The following is a 22676-nucleotide window of genomic DNA, read 5'->3' as shown; positions in this document are numbered from 1 at the left end:
TCACTTGAGTACGCCACGGCCGGAGAGCCGGAACATGCGCAATCTGCGGCTACGCAGCAGCCACTGGGCCTTGTGTGACGAGGTCAGTACAAGCCAAAAAGTTGCTTCGGCAATGGCTGGAACGAGCTGGCGAGCCGGGAAGCTGCGGCAGTTATCCAGGCAGTAAGGACCAGCTTTAACACGAGATGTGTGATGAGCGTTGTGTCGATGTGTCTGTGCCTGAATCGCCCTCAGCAATGGTTCCTCCAGGGCCTGGAGCTCAGCTTTTATACGTCCTGCCGCTTCAGTGCGCCACAGCCGGAGAGCCGGGACATGAGCACATGCGCCTATGCAGCAGCCACTGGGCCAGGAGTGACGAGGTCAGCAGAAGCCAGGAAGTTGCTTCGACAATCGCTGGAACGAGCTGGTGAACCGGGAAGTCGCGGCAGCGATCCTGACAGTCAGGACGAGCTGTAATAGGAGAACTATGATGATAGTTGTGTCGATGTGTCCGTGCCTGGATCGTCCTCGGCAATGGTTCGTCGAGGGCCGGGAGCTCAGCCTTTATACGCCCCGCAGCTTCATTACGCCACAGCCGGAGAGCCGGAACATGCACAATATGCGCCTACGGAGCAGCCACTGGGCCTTGTGTGAGGAGGTCAGTAGAAGCCACGAAGTTGCTTCGGCAATCTCTGGAGCGAGCTGGGGAGCCGGGAAGCTGCGGCAGTTATCCAGGCAGTCAGGACCAGCTTTAACACGAGATGTGCGATGAGAGTTGTGCGGATGTGTCTGTGCCTGAATCGTCCTCAGCAATGGTTCGTCCAGGGCCGGGAGCTCAGCTTTTATATGCCCCGTAGCTTCAGTGTGAGACAGCCGGAGAGCCGGAACATACGCACATGCGCCTACGCAGCAGCCACTGGGCCTAGTGTGGCGAGGTCACCAGAAGCCAACAAGTTGCTTCGGCAATCGCTCGAGCGAGCTGGTGAACCGCGAAGCCGCGGCAGTGATCCAGGCAGCTAGGACCAGCTGTGATACTAGAAGTATGATGAGCGTTGTGCCGATGTTTGTGTGCCTGAATCGTCCTCAGCATAGTTGGTCCAGGGACAGGAGGTCTCCTTTTATACGCCCTGTCGCTTCTGTGCACCACAGCCTACGCAGCAGCCACTGGGCCTGGTGTGACGAGGATAGTAGAAGGCAGGAAGTTGCTTCGGGAATCCCTGGAGCGAGCTGGTGAACCGGGACGCCACGGCAATGATTAAGACTGTCAGGACCAGCTCTAATACAACATGTATGATGAGCGTTGTGCCGATGTGTCTGCGCCTGAATCGTGCTCAGCAAGTGTTCGTCCAGGGCTGGGAGCTCAGCTTTTATACGGCCCGTCGCTTCAGTGCGCCACAGCCGGAGAGCCGGAATAAGCGCAGATGCGCCAATGCTGCAGCCACTGGGACTGGTGCGAGTAGGTGAACAGAAGGGAGGAAGTTGCTTCGGGAATCAGTAGAGAGAGCTGGTGAACCGGGAAGCCGGGGCAGTGATTAAAACTGTCAGGACCAGTTCTAATACGACAAGTATGATGATGTCTGTGTGCCTTAATCGTCCTCAGCAATGGTGCGTCCAGGGGCGGGAGCTCAGCTTTTTACACGCCCCGTCGCTTCAGTGCGCCACAGCCGGAGATCCGGAACATACGCACATGCGCCTACGCAGCAGCCACTGGGCCTAGTGTGGCGACGTCAGCAGAAGCCAGGAAGTTGCCTCGACAATCGCTGGAGCGAGCTGGTGAACTGGAAAGCCGCGGTAGTGATCCAGACAGTCAGGACCAGCAGTAATATGAGAAATACGATGAGCGTTGTGCCGATGTCTCTGTGCCTGAATCGTGCTCAGTAATGGTTCATCCAGGGCCGGGCGCTCAGGTTTCTTACGCCCCATCGCTTCAGTGCGCCACAACCGTAGGGCCGGAACATGCGCAAATGCGCCTACGCAGCAGCTACTGGGGCTGGTGTGAAGAGGTCACTAGAAGCTAGGAAGTTGCTTCGGCAATCGCTGGACCAAGCTGGTGAACCGGGAAGCCGCGGCAGTGATTCAGACTGTCAGGACCAGCTCTAATACAGCAAGTATGATGAGCGTTCTGCCGATGTGTCTGTGCCTGAATCGTGCTCAGCAAGTGTTCGTCCCGGGCCGGGAGCTGAGCTTTTATACGCCCCGTCGCTTCAGTGCGCCACAGCCGTCGAGCCGGAATATGCGCAGATGCGCCTACGCAATAGCCACTGGGACTGGTGTGACGAGGTGAGCAGAAAGCAGGAAGTTGCTTCGGGAACCCCTGGAGAGAGCTGGTGAACTGGGAAGCCGCGGCAGTGATTCAAACTGTCAGGACCAGCTCTAATACGATAAGTATAATAATTGCTCTGTCGATGTCTGTGTGCCTGAATCGTCCTCAGCAATGGTTCGTGCAGGGGCGGCAGCTCAGCTTTTACACGCCCCGGCGCTTCAGTCCGCCACAACCGGAGAGCCGGAACATGCGCACATGCGCCTACGCAGCAGCCACTGGGCCTAGTGTGGCGACGTTAGCAGAAGCCAGGAAACTGCTTCGACAATCGCTGGAGCGAGCTGGTGAACTGGGAAGCGGCCGCAGTGATCCAGACGGTCAGGACCAGATGTAATACAAGTATGATAAGCGTTGTGTTGATGTCTCTGTGCCTGAATTGTCCTCAGCAATCGTTCTTCCAGTGCCAGGAGCTTAGCTTTTATACGCCCCGTCGCTTGAGTCCGCCACAGCCGGAGAGCGGGAACATGCGCACATGCGCCTACGCAGCAGCTACTCGGCCTAGTGTGGCGACGTCAGCAGAAGCCAGGAAGTTGCTTCGACAATCGCTGGAGCGAGCTGGTGAACTGGGAAGCCCCGGCAGTGATCCAGACAGTCAGCACCAGCTATAATACGAGAAGTTAATGAACGTTGTGCCGATATGTCTGTGCCTTTATGGTCCTCAGCAATGGTTCGTAGAGTGCAGGGAGCTCAGCTTCCACACGCCCCGTCGCTTCAGTGCGCGACAACAGGATAGCCGGAATATGCGCAAATGCGCCTACATAGGAGCTATAGTGCCTTGTGTGAAGAGGTCACTAGAAGCTAGGATGTTGCTTCGACAATCGCTGGAGCGAGCTGGTGGACCGGTAAGCCGCGGCAGTGATCCAGACAGTGAGGACCAGCTGTAATACTAGAAGTATGATGAGCGTTTGGTCGATGTGTCTGTTCCTGAATTGTCCTCGGCAATGGTTCGTCCAGGGCGAGGAGCTCAGCTTTTATACGCCCTGCCGTTTCAGTGGGCCGCAGGCGGAGAGCCGGAACATGCGCACATTCGCCTACTCAGCAGCCACTGGGCCTGGTGTGACGAGGTTAGTAGAAGGCAGGAAGTTTTTTTGGGCAATCACTGGAGCGAGCTGGTGAACCGGGAAGCCGCGGTAGTGACTCAGACAGTCAGTACCAGCTCTCATACGACAAGTATGATAATTGTTCTGTCGATGTCTGTGTGCCTGAATCGTCCTCAGCAATGGTTCGTCCCGGGTCGGGAACTCAGCTTGTACACGCCCCGTCGCTTCAGTGCGCCACAGCCGGAGAGCCGGAACATGCGCACATGCGCCAACGCAGTAGCCATTGAGCCTGGTGTGACGAGGTCACTAGAAGCTAGGAAGTTGCTTCGGCGATCGATGGAGCGAGCTGGTGAGCCGGGAAGCCGCGGCAGTGATCCAGACAGTCAGGACCAGCTGTAATACGAGAAGTACGATGAGCGTTGTGCCGATGTGTCGGTGCCTAAATCGTCCTCAGCAATGGTTCATCCAGGGCCGGGTGCTCAGGTTTCTTACGCCCCATCGCTTCAGTACGCCTCAACCGGATAGCCGGAACATGCGCAAATGCGCCTACGCAGCAGCTACTGGGCCTGGTGTGAAGAGGTCACTAGAAGCTAGGAAGTTGCTTCGGCAATCGCTGGACCGAGCTGGTGAACCGGGAAGCCGCAGCAGTGATCCAGACAGCTAGGACCAGCTGTAATACTAGAAGTACAATGAGCGTTGTGCCGATGTTTGTGTGCATGAATCGTCCTCAGCAACGGTTCGTCCAGGGCCAGGAGCTCTGCTTTTGTACACCCTGTCGCTTCCGTGCGCACAGCCGGAGAGCCCGAATATGAGCACATGCGCCTACTCTGCAGCCACTGGGCCAGGAGTGACGAGTCAGCAGAAGCTAGGAAGTTGCTTCGGCAATCGCTGGAACGAGCTGGTGAACCAGGAAGCCGCGGCACTGACCCTGACAGTCAGGACGAGCTCTAATACGAGAAATATGATTATTCTTGTTTCGATGTGTCTGTGCCTGGATCGTCCTCAGCAATGGTTCGTCCAGGGTCGGGAGCCCAGCTTTTATACTCCCCGTCGCTTCAGTGCGCCACAGTCGGAGAGCAGGAACATAAGCACATGCGCCTACGCAGTAGCCATTGAGCCTGGTGTGACGAAGTCAGCAGAACCATGAAGTTGCTTCGGGAATCGCTAGATCGAGCTGGTGAACCGGGAATCCGCGGCAGTGATTCAGACTGTCAGGACCAGCTCTAATACAACAAGTATGATGAGCGTTGTGCCGAGGTGTCTGTGGCTGAATCGTGCTCAGCAAGTGTTTGTCCAGGGCCGGGAGCTCAGCTTTTATACGGCCCGTCGCTTCGGTGCGCCACAGCCGGAGAGCCGGAATACGCGCAGAGGCGCATATGCAGCAGCCACTGGGACTAATGTGAGCAGGTGAACAGAAAGCAGGAAGTTGCTTCGGGAATCACTGGAGAAAGCTGGTGAACCGGGAAGCCGCGGCCGTGATTGAAACTATCAGGACCAGCTCTAATATGATAAGTATGATAATTGATGTGTCGATGTCTGGGTGCCTGAATCGTCTTCAGCAATGGTTCGTCCAGGGCCGGGAGCTCAGCTTTTACATGCCCCGTCGCTTCAGTGCGCCACAGCCTTACAGCCAGAACATGCACACATGCGCCCACGCAGTAGCCTTTGAGCCTGGTGTGACAAAGTCAGCAGAACCATGAAGTTGCTTCGGGAATCGCTAGACCGTGCTGGTGAACCGGGAATCCGCGGCAGTGATACCGACTGTCAGGACCAGCTCTAATACGACAGGTATGATAATTGTTTTGTCGATGTATGTGTGCCTGAATCGACCTTAGCAATGGTTCGTCCAGGGCCAGGAGCTCAGCTTTTACACGCTGAGCTCCCGGAATATGTGCAAATGCGACTACGCAGCAGCTACTGGGCCTGGTGTGAAGAGGTCACTAGAAGCTAGAAAGTTGCTTCGGCAATCGCTGGACCGAGCTGGTGAACCGGGAAGCCGCGGCACTCATCCACACAGCTGGGTCCAGCTGTAATACTAGAAGTATTATGAGCGTTGTGTCGATGTGTCTGTGCCTGAATTGTCCTCAGCAATGGTTCTTCCAGTTCCGGGAGCTTAGCTTTTATACGCCCCGTCGCTTCAGTGCGCCACAGCCGTAGAGCCGGAATATGCGTAGATGCGCCTACACATTAGCCACTGGGCCTAGTCTGGCGACGTCAGCAGAAGCCAGGAAGTTGCTTCGACAATCGCTGGAGCGAGCTGGTGAACTGGGAAGCCGCCGCAGTGATCCAGACGGTCAGGACCAGATGTAATACAAGTATGATAAGCGTTGTGTTGATGTGTCTGTGCCTGAATTGTCCTCAGCAATGGTTCTTCCAGTGCCAGGAGCTTAGCTTTTACACGCCCCGTCGCTTGAGTCCGCCACAGCCGGAGAGCCGGAACATGCGCACATGCGCCTACGCAGCAGCTACTCGGCCTACTGTGGCGACGTCAGCAGAAACCAGGAAGTTGCTTCGACAATCGCTGGAGCGAGCTGGTGGACTGGGAAGCCGCGGCAGGGATCCAGACAGTCAGCACCAGCTAAAATACGAGAAGTTAATGAACGTTGTGCCGATATGTCTGTGCCTTTATCGTACTCAGCGATGGTTCGTAGAGTGCAGGGAGCTCAGCTTCCACACGCCCCTTCGCTTCATTGCGCCACAACAGGAGAGCCTGAACATGCGCACATGCGCCTACAGAGGAGCTACGGGGCCTGGTGTGAACAGGTGACTAGAAGCTAGGATGTTGCTTCGACAATCGCTGGACGGAGCTGGTGAACCGGGAAGCCGCGGCAGTGATCCAGACACTGAGGACCAGCTGTAATACTAGAAGTATGATGCGCGTTTGGTCGATGTGTCTGTTCCTGAATTGTCCTCGGCAATGGTTCGTCCAGGGCCAGGAGCTCAGCTTTTATACGCCCTGCCGTTTCAGTGGGCCGCAGCCACTGGGCCTGGTGTGACGAGGTTAGTAGAAGGCAGGAAGTTTTTCTGGGCAATCACTGGAGCGAGCTGGTGAACCGGGAAGCCGCGGCAGTGACTCAGACAGTCAGTACCAGCTCTCATACGACAAGTATGATAATTGTTCTGTCGATGTCTGTGTGCCTGAATCGTCCTCAGCAATGGTTCGTCCCGGGTCGGGAACTCAGCTTTTACACGCCCCGTCGCTTCAGTGCGCCACAGCCGGAGAGCCGGAACATGCGCATATGCGCCTACGCAGTAGCCATTGAGCCTGGTGTGACGAGGTCAACAGAAGCCAGTAAGTTGCTTCGGCAATCGCTGGAGCGATCTGGGGTGAACTGGGAAGCCGCGGCAGTGATCCAGAGAGTCAGGGCCAGCTGTAATAGTAGAAGTATGGTGAGCGTTGTGCCGATGTTTCTGTGCCTGAATCGTCCTCAGCAATGGTTCATCCAGGGCCGGGCGCTCAGGTTTCTTACGCCCCATCGCTTCAGTACGCCTCAACCGGATAGCCGGAACATGCGCAAATGCGCCTACGCAGCAGCTACTGGGCCTGGTGTGAAGAGGTCACTAGAAGCTAGGAAGTTGCTTCGGCAATCGCTGGACCGAGCTGGTGAACCGGGAAGCCGCAGCAGTGATCCAGACAGCTAGGACCAGCTGTAATACTAGAAGTACAATGAGCGTTGTGCCGATGTTTGTGTGCATGAATCGTCCTCAGCAACGGTTCGTCCAGGGCCGGGAGCTCAGCCTTTATACGCCCCGCAGCTTCATTACGCCACAGCCGGAGAGCCGGAACATGCACAATATGCGCCTACGGAGCAGCCACTGGGCCTTGTGTGAGGAGGTCAGTAGAAGCCACGAAGTTGCTTCGGCAATCTCTGGAGCGAGCTGGGGAGCCGGGAAGCTGCGGCAGTTATCCAGGCAGTCAGGACCAGCTTTAACACGAGATGTGCGATGAGAGTTGTGCGGATGTGTCTGTGCCTGAATCGTCCTCAGCAATGGTTCGTCCAGGGCCGGGAGCTCAGCTTTTATATGCCCCGTAGCTTCAGTGTGAGACAGCCGGAGAGCCGGAACATACGCACATGCGCCTACGCAGCAGCCACTGGGCCTAGTGTGGCGAGGTCACCAGAAGCCAACAAGTTGCTTCGGCAATCGCTCGAGCGAGCTGGTGAACCGCGAAGCCGCGGTAGTGATCCAGACAGTCAGGACCAGCAGTAATATGAGAAATACGATGAGCGTTGTGCCGATGTCTCTGTGCCTGAATCGTGCTCAGTAATGGTTCATCCAGGGCCGGGCGCTCAGGTTTCTTACGCCCCATCGCTTCAGTGCGCCACAACCGTAGGGCCGGAACATGCGCAAATGCGCCTACGCAGCAGCTACTGGGGCTGGTGTGAAGAGGTCACTAGAAGCTAGGAAGTTGCTTCGGCAATCGCTGGACCAAGCTGGTGAACCGGGAAGCCGCGGCAGTGATTCAGACTGTCAGGACCAGCTCTAATACAGCAAGTATGATGAGCGTTCTGCCGATGTGTCTGTGCCTGAATCGTGCTCAGCAAGTGTTCGTCCCGGGCCGGGAGCTGAGCTTTTATACGCCCCGTCGCTTCAGTGCGCCACAGCCGTCGAGCCGGAATATGCGCAGATGCGCCTACGCAATAGCCACTGGGACTGGTGTGACGAGGTGAGCAGAAAGCAGGAAGTTGCTTCGGGAACCCCTGGAGAGAGCTGGTGAACTGGGAAGCCGCGGCAGTGATTCAAACTGTCAGGACCAGCTCTAATACGATAAGTATAATAATTGCTCTGTCGATGTCTGTGTGCCTGAATCGTCCTCAGCAATGGTTCGTGCAGGGGCGGCAGCTCAGCTTTTACACGCCCCGGCGCTTCAGTCCGCCACAACCGGAGAGCCGGAACATGCGCACATGCGCCTACGCAGCAGCCACTGGGCCTAGTGTGGCGACGTTAGCAGAAGCCAGGAAACTGCTTCGACAATCGCTGGAGCGAGCTGGTGAACTGGGAAGCGGCCGCAGTGATCCAGACGGTCAGGACCAGATGTAATACAAGTATGATAAGCGTTGTGTTGATGTCTCTGTGCCTGAATTGTCCTCAGCAATCGTTCTTCCAGTGCCAGGAGCTTAGCTTTTATACGCCCCGTCGCTTGAGTCCGCCACAGCCGGAGAGCGGGAACATGCGCACATGCGCCTACGCAGCAGCTACTCGGCCTAGTGTGGCGACGTCAGCAGAAGCCAGGAAGTTGCTTCGACAATCGCTGGAGCGAGCTGGTGAACTGGGAAGCCCCGGCAGTGATCCAGACAGTCAGCACCAGCTATAATACGAGAAGTTAATGAACGTTGTGCCGATATGTCTGTGCCTTTATGGTCCTCAGCAATGGTTCGTAGAGTGCAGGGAGCTCAGCTTCCACACGCCCCGTCGCTTCAGTGCGCCACAACAGGATAGCCGGAATATGCGCAAATGCGCCTACATAGGAGCTATAGTGCCTTGTGTGAAGAGGTCACTAGAAGCTAGGATGTTGCTTCGACAATCGCTGGAGCGAGCTGGTGGACCGGTAAGCCGCGGCAGTGATCCAGACAGTGAGGACCAGCTGTAATACTAGAAGTATGATGAGCGTTTGGTCGATGTGTCTGTTCCTGAATTGTCCTCGGCAATGGTTCGTCCAGGGCGAGGAGCTCAGCTTTTATACGCCCTGCCGTTTCAGTGGGCCGCAGGCGGAGAGCCGGAACATGCGCACATTCGCCTACTCAGCAGCCACTGGGCCTGGTGTGACGAGGTTAGTAGAAGGCAGGAAGTTTTTTTGGGCAATCACTGGAGCGAGCTGGTGAACCGGGAAGCCGCGGTAGTGACTCAGACAGTCAGTACCAGCTCTCATACGACAAGTATGATAATTGTTCTGTCGATGTCTGTGTGCCTGAATCGTCCTCAGCAATGGTTCGTCCCGGGTCGGGAACTCAGCTTGTACACGCCCCGTCGCTTCAGTGCGCCACAGCCGGAGAGCCGGAACATGCGCACATGCGCCAACGCAGTAGCCATTGAGCCTGGTGTGACGAGGTCACTAGAAGCTAGGAAGTTGCTTCGGCGATCGATGGAGCGAGCTGGTGAGCCGGGAAGCCGCGGCAGTGATCCAGACAGTCAGGACCAGCTGTAATACGAGAAGTACGATGAGCGTTGTGCCGATGTGTCGGTGCCTAAATCGTCCTCAGCAATGGTTCATCCAGGGCCGGGTGCTCAGGTTTCTTACGCCCCATCGCTTCAGTACGCCTCAACCGGATAGCCGGAACATGCGCAAATGCGCCTACGCAGCAGCTACTGGGCCTGGTGTGAAGAGGTCACTAGAAGCTAGGAAGTTGCTTCGGCAATCGCTGGACCGAGCTGGTGAACCGGGAAGCCGCAGCAGTGATCCAGACAGCTAGGACCAGCTGTAATACTAGAAGTACAATGAGCGTTGTGCCGATGTTTGTGTGCATGAATCGTCCTCAGCAACGGTTCGTCCAGGGCCAGGAGCTCTGCTTTTGTACACCCTGTCGCTTCCGTGCGCACAGCCGGAGAGCCCGAATATGAGCACATGCGCCTACTCTGCAGCCACTGGGCCAGGAGTGACGAGTCAGCAGAAGCTAGGAAGTTGCTTCGGCAATCGCTGGAACGAGCTGGTGAACCAGGAAGCCGCGGCACTGACCCTGACAGTCAGGACGAGCTCTAATACGAGAAATATGATTATTCTTGTTTCGATGTGTCTGTGCCTGGATCGTCCTCAGCAATGGTTCGTCCAGGGTCGGGAGCCCAGCTTTTATACTCCCCGTCGCTTCAGTGCGCCACAGTCGGAGAGCAGGAACATAAGCACATGCGCCTACGCAGTAGCCATTGAGCCTGGTGTGACGAAGTCAGCAGAACCATGAAGTTGCTTCGGGAATCGCTAGATCGAGCTGGTGAACCGGGAATCCGCGGCAGTGATTCAGACTGTCAGGACCAGCTCTAATACAACAAGTATGATGAGCGTTGTGCCGAGGTGTCTGTGGCTGAATCGTGCTCAGCAAGTGTTTGTCCAGGGCCGGGAGCTCAGCTTTTATACGGCCCGTCGCTTCGGTGCGCCACAGCCGGAGAGCCGGAATACGCGCAGAGGCGCATATGCAGCAGCCACTGGGACTAATGTGAGCAGGTGAACAGAAAGCAGGAAGTTGCTTCGGGAATCACTGGAGAAAGCTGGTGAACCGGGAAGCCGCGGCCGTGATTGAAACTATCAGGACCAGCTCTAATATGATAAGTATGATAATTGATGTGTCGATGTCTGGGTGCCTGAATCGTCTTCAGCAATGGTTCGTCCAGGGCCGGGAGCTCAGCTTTTACATGCCCCGTCGCTTCAGTGCGCCACAGCCTTACAGCCAGAACATGCACACATGCGCCCACGCAGTAGCCTTTGAGCCTGGTGTGACAAAGTCAGCAGAACCATGAAGTTGCTTCGGGAATCGCTAGACCGTGCTGGTGAACCGGGAATCCGCGGCAGTGATACCGACTGTCAGGACCAGCTCTAATACGACAGGTATGATAATTGTTTTGTCGATGTATGTGTGCCTGAATCGACCTTAGCAATGGTTCGTCCAGGGCCAGGAGCTCAGCTTTTACACGCTGAGCTCCCGGAATATGTGCAAATGCGACTACGCAGCAGCTACTGGGCCTGGTGTGAAGAGGTCACTAGAAGCTAGAAAGTTGCTTCGGCAATCGCTGGACCGAGCTGGTGAACCGGGAAGCCGCGGCACTCATCCACACAGCTGGGTCCAGCTGTAATACTAGAAGTATTATGAGCGTTGTGTCGATGTGTCTGTGCCTGAATTGTCCTCAGCAATGGTTCTTCCAGTTCCGGGAGCTTAGCTTTTATACGCCCCGTCGCTTCAGTGCGCCACAGCCGTAGAGCCGGAATATGCGTAGATGCGCCTACACATTAGCCACTGGGCCTAGTCTGGCGACGTCAGCAGAAGCCAGGAAGTTGCTTCGACAATCGCTGGAGCGAGCTGGTGAACTGGGAAGCCGCCGCAGTGATCCAGACGGTCAGGACCAGATGTAATACAAGTATGATAAGCGTTGTGTTGATGTGTCTGTGCCTGAATTGTCCTCAGCAATGGTTCTTCCAGTGCCAGGAGCTTAGCTTTTACACGCCCCGTCGCTTGAGTCCGCCACAGCCGGAGAGCCGGAACATGCGCACATGCGCCTACGCAGCAGCTACTCGGCCTACTGTGGCGACGTCAGCAGAAACCAGGAAGTTGCTTCGACAATCGCTGGAGCGAGCTGGTGGACTGGGAAGCCGCGGCAGGGATCCAGACAGTCAGCACCAGCTAAAATACGAGAAGTTAATGAACGTTGTGCCGATATGTCTGTGCCTTTATCGTACTCAGCGATGGTTCGTAGAGTGCAGGGAGCTCAGCTTCCACACGCCCCTTCGCTTCATTGCGCCACAACAGGAGAGCCTGAACATGCGCACATGCGCCTACAGAGGAGCTACGGGGCCTGGTGTGAACAGGTGACTAGAAGCTAGGATGTTGCTTCGACAATCGCTGGACGGAGCTGGTGAACCGGGAAGCCGCGGCAGTGATCCAGACACTGAGGACCAGCTGTAATACTAGAAGTATGATGCGCGTTTGGTCGATGTGTCTGTTCCTGAATTGTCCTCGGCAATGGTTCGTCCAGGGCCAGGAGCTCAGCTTTTATACGCCCTGCCGTTTCAGTGGGCCGCAGCCACTGGGCCTGGTGTGACGAGGTTAGTAGAAGGCAGGAAGTTTTTCTGGGCAATCACTGGAGCGAGCTGGTGAACCGGGAAGCCGCGGCAGTGACTCAGACAGTCAGTACCAGCTCTCATACGACAAGTATGATAATTGTTCTGTCGATGTCTGTGTGCCTGAATCGTCCTCAGCAATGGTTCGTCCCGGGTCGGGAACTCAGCTTTTACACGCCCCGTCGCTTCAGTGCGCCACAGCCGGAGAGCCGGAACATGCGCATATGCGCCTACGCAGTAGCCATTGAGCCTGGTGTGACGAGGTCAACAGAAGCCAGTAAGTTGCTTCGGCAATCGCTGGAGCGATCTGGGGTGAACTGGGAAGCCGCGGCAGTGATCCAGAGAGTCAGGGCCAGCTGTAATAGTAGAAGTATGGTGAGCGTTGTGCCGATGTTTCTGTGCCTGAATCGTCCTCAGCAATGGTTCATCCAGGGCCGGGCGCTCAGGTTTCTTACGCCCCATCGCTTCAGTACGCCTCAACCGGATAGCCGGAACATGCGCAAATGCGCCTACGCAGCAGCTACTGGGCCTGGTGTGAAGAGGTCACTAGAAGCTAGGAAGTTGCTTCGGCAATCGCTGGACCGAGCTGGTGAACCGGGAAGCCGCAGCAGTGATCCAGACAGCTAGGACCAGCTGTAATACTAGAAGTACAATGAGCGTTGTGCCGATGTTTGTGTGCATGAATCGTCCTCAGCAACGGTTCGTCCAGGGCCGGGAGCTCAGCCTTTATACGCCCCGCAGCTTCATTACGCCACAGCCGGAGAGCCGGAACATGCACAATATGCGCCTACGGAGCAGCCACTGGGCCTTGTGTGAGGAGGTCAGTAGAAGCCACGAAGTTGCTTCGGCAATCTCTGGAGCGAGCTGGGGAGCCGGGAAGCTGCGGCAGTTATCCAGGCAGTCAGGACCAGCTTTAACACGAGATGTGCGATGAGAGTTGTGCGGATGTGTCTGTGCCTGAATCGTCCTCAGCAATGGTTCGTCCAGGGCCGGGAGCTCAGCTTTTATATGCCCCGTAGCTTCAGTGTGAGACAGCCGGAGAGCCGGAACATACGCACATGCGCCTACGCAGCAGCCACTGGGCCTAGTGTGGCGAGGTCACCAGAAGCCAACAAGTTGCTTCGGCAATCGCTCGAGCGAGCTGGTGAACCGCGAAGCCGCGGTAGTGATCCAGACAGTCAGGACCAGCAGTAATATGAGAAATACGATGAGCGTTGTGCCGATGTCTCTGTGCCTGAATCGTGCTCAGTAATGGTTCATCCAGGGCCGGGCGCTCAGGTTTCTTACGCCCCATCGCTTCAGTGCGCCACAACCGTAGGGCCGGAACATGCGCAAATGCGCCTACGCAGCAGCTACTGGGGCTGGTGTGAAGAGGTCACTAGAAGCTAGGAAGTTGCTTCGGCAATCGCTGGACCAAGCTGGTGAACCGGGAAGCCGCGGCAGTGATTCAGACTGTCAGGACCAGCTCTAATACAGCAAGTATGATGAGCGTTCTGCCGATGTGTCTGTGCCTGAATCGTGCTCAGCAAGTGTTCGTCCCGGGCCGGGAGCTGAGCTTTTATACGCCCCGTCGCTTCAGTGCGCCACAGCCGTCGAGCCGGAATATGCGCAGATGCGCCTACGCAATAGCCACTGGGACTGGTGTGACGAGGTGAGCAGAAAGCAGGAAGTTGCTTCGGGAACCCCTGGAGAGAGCTGGTGAACTGGGAAGCCGCGGCAGTGATTCAAACTGTCAGGACCAGCTCTAATACGATAAGTATAATAATTGCTCTGTCGATGTCTGTGTGCCTGAATCGTCCTCAGCAATGGTTCGTGCAGGGGCGGCAGCTCAGCTTTTACACGCCCCGGCGCTTCAGTCCGCCACAACCGGAGAGCCGGAACATGCGCACATGCGCCTACGCAGCAGCCACTGGGCCTAGTGTGGCGACGTTAGCAGAAGCCAGGAAACTGCTTCGACAATCGCTGGAGCGAGCTGGTGAACTGGGAAGCCGCCGCAGTGATCCAGACGGTCAGGACCAGATGTAATACAAGTATGATAAGCGTTGTGTTGATGTCTCTGTGCCTGAATTGTCCTCAGCAATCGTTCTTCCAGTGCCAGGAGCTTAGCTTTTATACGCCCCGTCGCTTGAGTCCGCCACAGCCGGAGAGCGGGAACATGCGCACATGCGCCTACGCAGCAGCTACTCGGCCTAGTGTGGCGACGTCAGCAGAAGCCAGGAAGTTGCTTCGACAATCGCTGGAGCGAGCTGGTGAACTGGGAAGCCCCGGCAGTGATCCAGACAGTCAGCACCAGCTATAATACGAGAAGTTAATGAACGTTGTGCCGATATGTCTGTGCCTTTATGGTCCTCAGCAATGGTTCGTAGAGTGCAGGGAGCTCAGCTTCCACACGCCCCGTCGCTTCAGTGCGCCACAACAGGATAGCCGGAATATGCGCAAATGCGCCTACATAGGAGCTATAGTGCCTTGTGTGAAGAGGTCACTAGAAGCTAGGATGTTGCTTCGACAATCGCTGGAGCGAGCTGGTGGACCGGTAAGCCGCGGCAGTGATCCAGACAGTGAGGACCAGCTGTAATACTAGAAGTATGATGAGCGTTTGGTCGATGTGTCTGTTCCTGAATTGTCCTCGGCAATGGTTCGTCCAGGGCGAGGAGCTCAGCTTTTATACGCCCTGCCGTTTCAGTGGGCCGCAGGCGGAGAGCCGGAACATGCGCACATTCGCCTACTCAGCAGCCACTGGGCCTGGTGTGACGAGGTTAGTAGAAGGCAGGAAGTTTTTTTGGGCAATCACTGGAGCGAGCTGGTGAACCGGGAAGCCGCGGTAGTGACTCAGACAGTCAGTACCAGCTCTCATACGACAAGTATGATAATTGTTCTGTCGATGTCTGTGTGCCTGAATCGTCCTCAGCAATGGTTCGTCCCGGGTCGGGAACTCAGCTTGTACACGCCCCGTCGCTTCAGTGCGCCACAGCCGGAGAGCCGGAACATGCGCACATGCGCCAACGCAGTAGCCATTGAGCCTGGTGTGACGAGGTCACTAGAAGCTAGGAAGTTGCTTCGGCGATCGATGGAGCGAGCTGGTGAGCCGGGAAGCCGCGGCAGTGATCCAGACAGTCAGGACCAGCTGTAATACGAGAAGTACGATGAGCGTTGTGCCGATGTGTCGGTGCCTAAATCGTCCTCAGCAATGGTTCATCCAGGGCCGGGTGCTCAGGTTTCTTACGCCCCATCGCTTCAGTACGCCTCAACCGGATAGCCGGAACATGCGCAAATGCGCCTACGCAGCAGCTACTGGGCCTGGTGTGAAGAGGTCACTAGAAGCTAGGAAGTTGCTTCGGCAATCGCTGGACCGAGCTGGTGAACCGGGAAGCCGCAGCAGTGATCCAGACAGCTAGGACCAGCTGTAATACTAGAAGTACAATGAGCGTTGTGCCGATGTTTGTGTGCATGAATCGTCCTCAGCAACGGTTCGTCCAGGGCCAGGAGCTCTGCTTTTGTACACCCTGTCGCTTCCGTGCGCACAGCCGGAGAGCCCGAATATGAGCACATGCGCCTACTCTGCAGCCACTGGGCCAGGAGTGACGAGTCAGCAGAAGCTAGGAAGTTGCTTCGGCAATCGCTGGAACGAGCTGGTGAACCAGGAAGCCGCGGCACTGACCCTGACAGTCAGGACGAGCTCTAATACGAGAAATATGATTATTCTTGTTTCGATGTGTCTGTGCCTGGATCGTCCTCAGCAATGGTTCGTCCAGGGTCGGGAGCCCAGCTTTTATACTCCCCGTCGCTTCAGTGCGCCACAGTCGGAGAGCAGGAACATAAGCACATGCGCCTACGCAGTAGCCATTGAGCCTGGTGTGACGAAGTCAGCAGAACCATGAAGTTGCTTCGGGAATCGCTAGATCGAGCTGGTGAACCGGGAATCCGCGGCAGTGATTCAGACTGTCAGGACCAGCTCTAATACAACAAGTATGATGAGCGTTGTGCCGAGGTGTCTGTGGCTGAATCGTGCTCAGCAAGTGTTTGTCCAGGGCCGGGAGCTCAGCTTTTATACGGCCCGTCGCTTCGGTGCGCCACAGCCGGAGAGCCGGAATACGCGCAGAGGCGCATATGCAGCAGCCACTGGGACTAATGTGAGCAGGTGAACAGAAAGCAGGAAGTTGCTTCGGGAATCACTGGAGAAAGCTGGTGAACCGGGAAGCCGCGGCCGTGATTGAAACTATCAGGACCAGCTCTAATATGATAAGTATGATAATTGATGTGTCGATGTCTGGGTGCCTGAATCGTCTTCAGCAATGGTTCGTCCAGGGCCGGGAGCTCAGCTTTTACATGCCCCGTCGCTTCAGTGCGCCACAGCCTTACAGCCAGAACATGCACACATGCGCCCACGCAGTAGCCTTTGAGCCTGGTGTGACAAAGTCAGCAGAACCATGAAGTTGCTTCGGGAATCGCTAGACCGTGCTGGTGAACCGGGAATCCGCGGCAGTGATACCGACTGTCAGGACCAGCTCTAATACGACAGGTATGATAATTGTTTTGTCGATGTATGTGTGCCTGAATCGACCTTAGCAATGGTTCGTCCAGGGCCAGGAGCTCAGCTTTTACACGCTGAGCTCCCGGAATATGTGCAAATGCGACTACGCAGCAGCTACTGGGCCTGGTGTGAAGAGGTCACTAGAAGCTAGAAAGTTGCTTCGGCAATCGCTGGACCGAGCTGGTGAACCGGGAAGCCGCGGCACTCATCCACACAGCTGGGTCCAGCTGTAATACTAGAAGTATTATGAGCGTTGTGTCGATGTGTCTGTGCCTGAATTGTCCTCAGCAATGGTTCTTCCAGTTCCGGGAGCTTAGCTTTTATACGCCCCGTCGCTTCAGTGCGCCACAGCCGTAGAGCCGGAATATGCGTAGATGCGCCTACACATTAGCCACTGGGCCTAGTCTGGCGACGTCAGCAGAAGCCAGGAAGTTGCTTCGACAATCGCTGGAGCGAGCTGGTGAACTGGGAAGCCGCCGCAGTGATCCAGACGGTCAGGACCAGATGTAATACAAGTATGATAAGCGTTGTGTTGATGTGTCTGTGCCTGAATTGTCCTCAGCAATGGTTCTTCCAGTGCCAGGAGCTTAGCTTTTACACGCCCCGTCGCTTGAGTCCGCCACAGCCGGAGAGCCGGAACATGCGCACATGCGCCTACGCAGCAGCTACTCGGCCTAGTGTGGCGACGTCAGCAGAAACCAGGAAGTTGCTTCGACAATCGCTGGAGCGAGCTGGTGGACTGGGAAGCCGCGGCAGGGATCCAGACAGTCAGCACCAGCTAAAATACGAGAAGTTAATGAACGTTGTGCCGATATGTCTGTGCCTTTATCGTACTCAGCGATGGTTCGTAGAGTGCAGGGAGCTCAGCTTCCACACGCCCCTTCGCTTCATTGCGCCACAACAGGAGAGCCTGAACATGCGCACATGCGCCTACAGAGGAGCTACGGGGCCTGGTGTGAACAGGTGACTAGAAGCTAGGATGTTGCTTCGACAATCGCTGGACGGAGCTGGTGAACCGGGAAGCCGCGGCAGTGATCCAGACACTGAGGACCAGCTGTAATACTAGAAGTATGATGCGCGTTTGGTCGATGTGTCTGTTCCTGAATTGTCCTCGGCAATGGTTCGTCCAGGGCCAGGAGCTCAGCTTTTATACGCCCTGCCGTTTCAGTGGGCCGCAGCCACTGGGCCTGGTGTGACGAGGTTAGTAGAAGGCAGGAAGTTTTTCTGGGCAATCACTGGAGCGAGCTGGTGAACCGGGAAGCCGCGGCAGTGACTCAGACAGTCAGTACCAGCTCTCATACGACAAGTATGATAATTGTTCTGTCGATGTCTGTGTGCCTGAATCGTCCTCAGCAATGGTTCGTCCCGGGTCGGGAACTCAGCTTTTACACGCCCCGTCGCTTCAGTGCGCCACAGCCGGAGAGCCGGAACATGCGCATATGCGCCTACGCAGTAGCCATTGAGCCTGGTGTGACGAGGTCAACAGAAGCCAGTAAGTTGCTTCGGCAATCGCTGGAGCGATCTGGGGTGAACTGGGAAGCCGCGGCAGTGATCCAGAGAGTCAGGGCCAGCTGTAATAGTAGAAGTATGGTGAGCGTTGTGCCGATGTTTCTGTGCCTGAATCGTCCTCAGCAATGGTTCATCCAGGGCCGGGCGCTCAGGTTTCTTACGCCCCATCGCTTCAGTACGCCTCAACCGGATAGCCGGAACATGCGCAAATGCGCCTACGCAGCAGCTACTGGGCCTGGTGTGAAGAGGTCACTAGAAGCTAGGAAGTTGCTTCGGCAATCGCTGGACCGAGCTGGTGAACCGGGAAGCCGCAGCAGTGATCCAGACAGCTAGGACCAGCTGTAATACTAGAAGTACAATGAGCGTTGTGCCGATGTTTGTGTGCATGAATCGTCCTCAGCAACGGTTCGTCCAGGGCCGGGAGCTCAGCCTTTATACGCCCCGCAGCTTCATTACGCCACAGCCGGAGAGCCGGAACATGCACAATATGCGCCTACGGAGCAGCCACTGGGCCTTGTGTGAGGAGGTCAGTAGAAGCCACGAAGTTGCTTCGGCAATCTCTGGAGCGAGCTGGGGAGCCGGGAAGCTGCGGCAGTTATCCAGGCAGTCAGGACCAGCTTTAACACGAGATGTGCGATGAGAGTTGTGCGGATGTGTCTGTGCCTGAATCGTCCTCAGCAATGGTTCGTCCAGGGCCGGGAGCTCAGCTTTTATATGCCCCGTAGCTTCAGTGTGAGACAGCCGGAGAGCCGGAACATACGCACATGCGCCTACGCAGCAGCCACTGGGCCTAGTGTGGCGAGGTCACCAGAAGCCAACAAGTTGCTTCGGCAATCGCTCGAGCGAGCTGGTGAACCGCGAAGCCGCGGTAGTGATCCAGACAGTCAGGACCAGCAGTAATATGAGAAATACGATGAGCGTTGTGCCGATGTCTCTGTGCCTGAATCGTGCTCAGTAATGGTTCATCCAGGGCCGGGCGCTCAGGTTTCTTACGCCCCATCGCTTCAGTGCGCCACAACCGTAGGGCCGGAACATGCGCAAATGCGCCTACGCAGCAGCTACTGGGGCTGGTGTGAAGAGGTCACTAGAAGCTAGGAAGTTGCTTCGGCAATCGCTGGACCAAGCTGGTGAACCGGGAAGCCGCGGCAGTGATTCAGACTGTCAGGACCAGCTCTAATACAGCAAGTATGATGAGCGTTCTGCCGATGTGTCTGTGCCTGAATCGTGCTCAGCAAGTGTTCGTCCCGGGCCGGGAGCTGAGCTTTTATACGCCCCGTCGCTTCAGTGCGCCACAGCCGTCGAGCCGGAATATGCGCAGATGCGCCTACGCAATAGCCACTGGGACTGGTGTGACGAGGTGAGCAGAAAGCAGGAAGTTGCTTCGGGAACCCCTGGAGAGAGCTGGTGAACTGGGAAGCCGCGGCAGTGATTCAAACTGTCAGGACCAGCTCTAATACGATAAGTATAATAATTGCTCTGTCGATGTCTGTGTGCCTGAATCGTCCTCAGCAATGGTTCGTGCAGGGGCGGCAGCTCAGCTTTTACACGCCCCGGCGCTTCAGTCCGCCACAACCGGAGAGCCGGAACATGCGCACATGCGCCTACGCAGCAGCCACTGGGCCTAGTGTGGCGACGTTAGCAGAAGCCAGGAAACTGCTTCGACAATCGCTGGAGCGAGCTGGTGAACTGGGAAGCCGCCGCAGTGATCCAGACGGTCAGGACCAGATGTAATACAAGTATGATAAGCGTTGTGTTGATGTCTCTGTGCCTGAATTGTCCTCAGCAATCGTTCTTCCAGTGCCAGGAGCTTAGCTTTTATACGCCCCGTCGCTTGAGTCCGCCACAGCCGGAGAGCGGGAACATGCGCACATGCGCCTACGCAGCAGCTACTCGGCCTAGTGTGGCGACGTCAGCAGAAGCCAGGAAGTTGCTTCGACAATCGCTGGAGCGAGCTGGTGAACTGGGAAGCCCCGGCAGTGATCCAGACAGTCAGCACCAGCTATAATACGAGAAGTTAATGAACGTTGTGCCGATATGTCTGTGCCTTTATGGTCCTCAGCAATGGTTCGTAGAGTGCAGGGAGCTCAGCTTCCACACGCCCCGTCGCTTCAGTGCGCCACAACAGGATAGCCGGAATATGCGCAAATGCGCCTACATAGGAGCTATAGTGCCTTGTGTGAAGAGGTCACTAGAAGCTAGGATGTTGCTTCGACAATCGCTGGAGCGAGCTGGTGGACCGGTAAGCCGCGGCAGTGATCCAGACAGTGAGGACCAGCTGTAATACTAGAAGTATGATGAGCGTTTGGTCGATGTGTCTGTTCCTGAATTGTCCTCGGCAATGGTTCGTCCAGGGCGAGGAGCTCAGCTTTTATACGCCCTGCCGTTTCAGTGGGCCGCAGGCGGAGAGCCGGAACATGCGCACATTCGCCTACTCAGCAGCCACTGGGCCTGGTGTGACGAGGTTAGTAGAAGGCAGGAAGTTTTTTTGGGCAATCACTGGAGCGAGCTGGTGAACCGGGAAGCCGCGGTAGTGACTCAGACAGTCAGTACCAGCTCTCATACGACAAGTATGATAATTGTTCTGTCGATGTCTGTGTGCCTGAATCGTCCTCAGCAATGGTTCGTCCCGGGTCGGGAACTCAGCTTGTACACGCCCCGTCGCTTCAGTGCGCCACAGCCGGAGAGCCGGAACATGCGCACATGCGCCAACGCAGTAGCCATTGAGCCTGGTGTGACGAGGTCACTAGAAGCTAGGAAGTTGCTTCGGCGATCGATGGAGCGAGCTGGTGAGCCGGGAAGCCGCGGCAGTGATCCAGACAGTCAGGACCAGCTGTAATACGAGAAGTACGATGAGCGTTGTGCCGATGTGTCGGTGCCTAAATCGTCCTCAGCAATGGTTCATCCAGGGCCGGGTGCTCAGGTTTCTTACGCCCCATCGCTTCAGTACGCCTCAACCGGATAGCCGGAACATGCGCAAATGCGCCTACGCAGCAGCTACTGGGCCTGGTGTGAAGAGGTCACTAGAAGCTAGGAAGTTGCTTCGGCAATCGCTGGACCGAGCTGGTGAACCGGGAAGCCGCAGCAGTGATCCAGACAGCTAGGACCAGCTGTAATACTAGAAGTACAATGAGCGTTGTGCCGATGTTTGTGTGCATGAATCGTCCTCAGCAACGGTTCGTCCAGGGCCAGGAGCTCTGCTTTTGTACACCCTGTCGCTTCCGTGCGCACAGCCGGAGAGCCCGAATATGAGCACATGCGCCTACTCTGCAGCCACTGGGCCAGGAGTGACGAGTCAGCAGAAGCTAGGAAGTTGCTTCGGCAATCGCTGGAACGAGCTGGTGAACCAGGAAGCCGCGGCACTGACCCTGACAGTCAGGACGAGCTCTAATACGAGAAATATGATTATTCTTGTTTCGATGTGTCTGTGCCTGGATCGTCCTCAGCAATGGTTCGTCCAGGGTCGGGAGCCCAGCTTTTATACTCCCCGTCGCTTCAGTGCGCCACAGTCGGAGAGCAGGAACATAAGCACATGCGCCTACGCAGTAGCCATTGAGCCTGGTGTGACGAAGTCAGCAGAACCATGAAGTTGCTTCGGGAATCGCTAGATCGAGCTGGTGAACCGGGAATCCGCGGCAGTGATTCAGACTGTCAGGACCAGCTCTAATACAACAAGTATGATGAGCGTTGTGCCGAGGTGTCTGTGGCTGAATCGTGCTCAGCAAGTGTTTGTCCAGGGCCGGGAGCTCAGCTTTTATACGGCCCGTCGCTTCGGTGCGCCACAGCCGGAGAGCCGGAATACGCGCAGAGGCGCATATGCAGCAGCCACTGGGACTAATGTGAGCAGGTGAACAGAAAGCAGGAAGTTGCTTCGGGAATCACTGGAGAAAGCTGGTGAACCGGGAAGCCGCGGCCGTGATTGAAACTATCAGGACCAGCTCTAATATGATAAGTATGATAATTGATGTGTCGATGTCTGGGTGCCTGAATCGTCTTCAGCAATGGTTCGTCCAGGGCCGGGAGCTCAGCTTTTACATGCCCCGTCGCTTCAGTGCGCCACAGCCTTACAGCCAGAACATGCACACATGCGCCCACGCAGTAGCCTTTGAGCCTGGTGTGACAAAGTCAGCAGAACCATGAAGTTGCTTCGGGAATCGCTAGACCGTGCTGGTGAACCGGGAATCCGCGGCAGTGATACCGACTGTCAGGACCAGCTCTAATACGACAGGTATGATAATTGTTTTGTCGATGTATGTGTGCCTGAATCGACCTTAGCAATGGTTCGTCCAGGGCCAGGAGCTCAGCTTTTACACGCTGAGCTCCCGGAATATGTGCAAATGCGACTACGCAGCAGCTACTGGGCCTGGTGTGAAGAGGTCACTAGAAGCTAGAAAGTTGCTTCGGCAATCGCTGGACCGAGCTGGTGAACCGGGAAGCCGCGGCACTCATCCACACAGCTGGGTCCAGCTGTAATACTAGAAGTATTATGAGCGTTGTGTCGATGTGTCTGTGCCTGAATTGTCCTCAGCAATGGTTCTT

This window comes from Amblyomma mixtum, chromosome 3 (assembly GCF_055824585.1).
Source record: "Amblyomma mixtum isolate Tamu chromosome 3, ASM5582458v1, whole genome shotgun sequence".
Taxonomy (NCBI): Eukaryota; Metazoa; Arthropoda; class Arachnida; order Ixodida; family Ixodidae; genus Amblyomma; species Amblyomma mixtum.
This window is presented reverse-complemented; position numbering follows the sequence as displayed.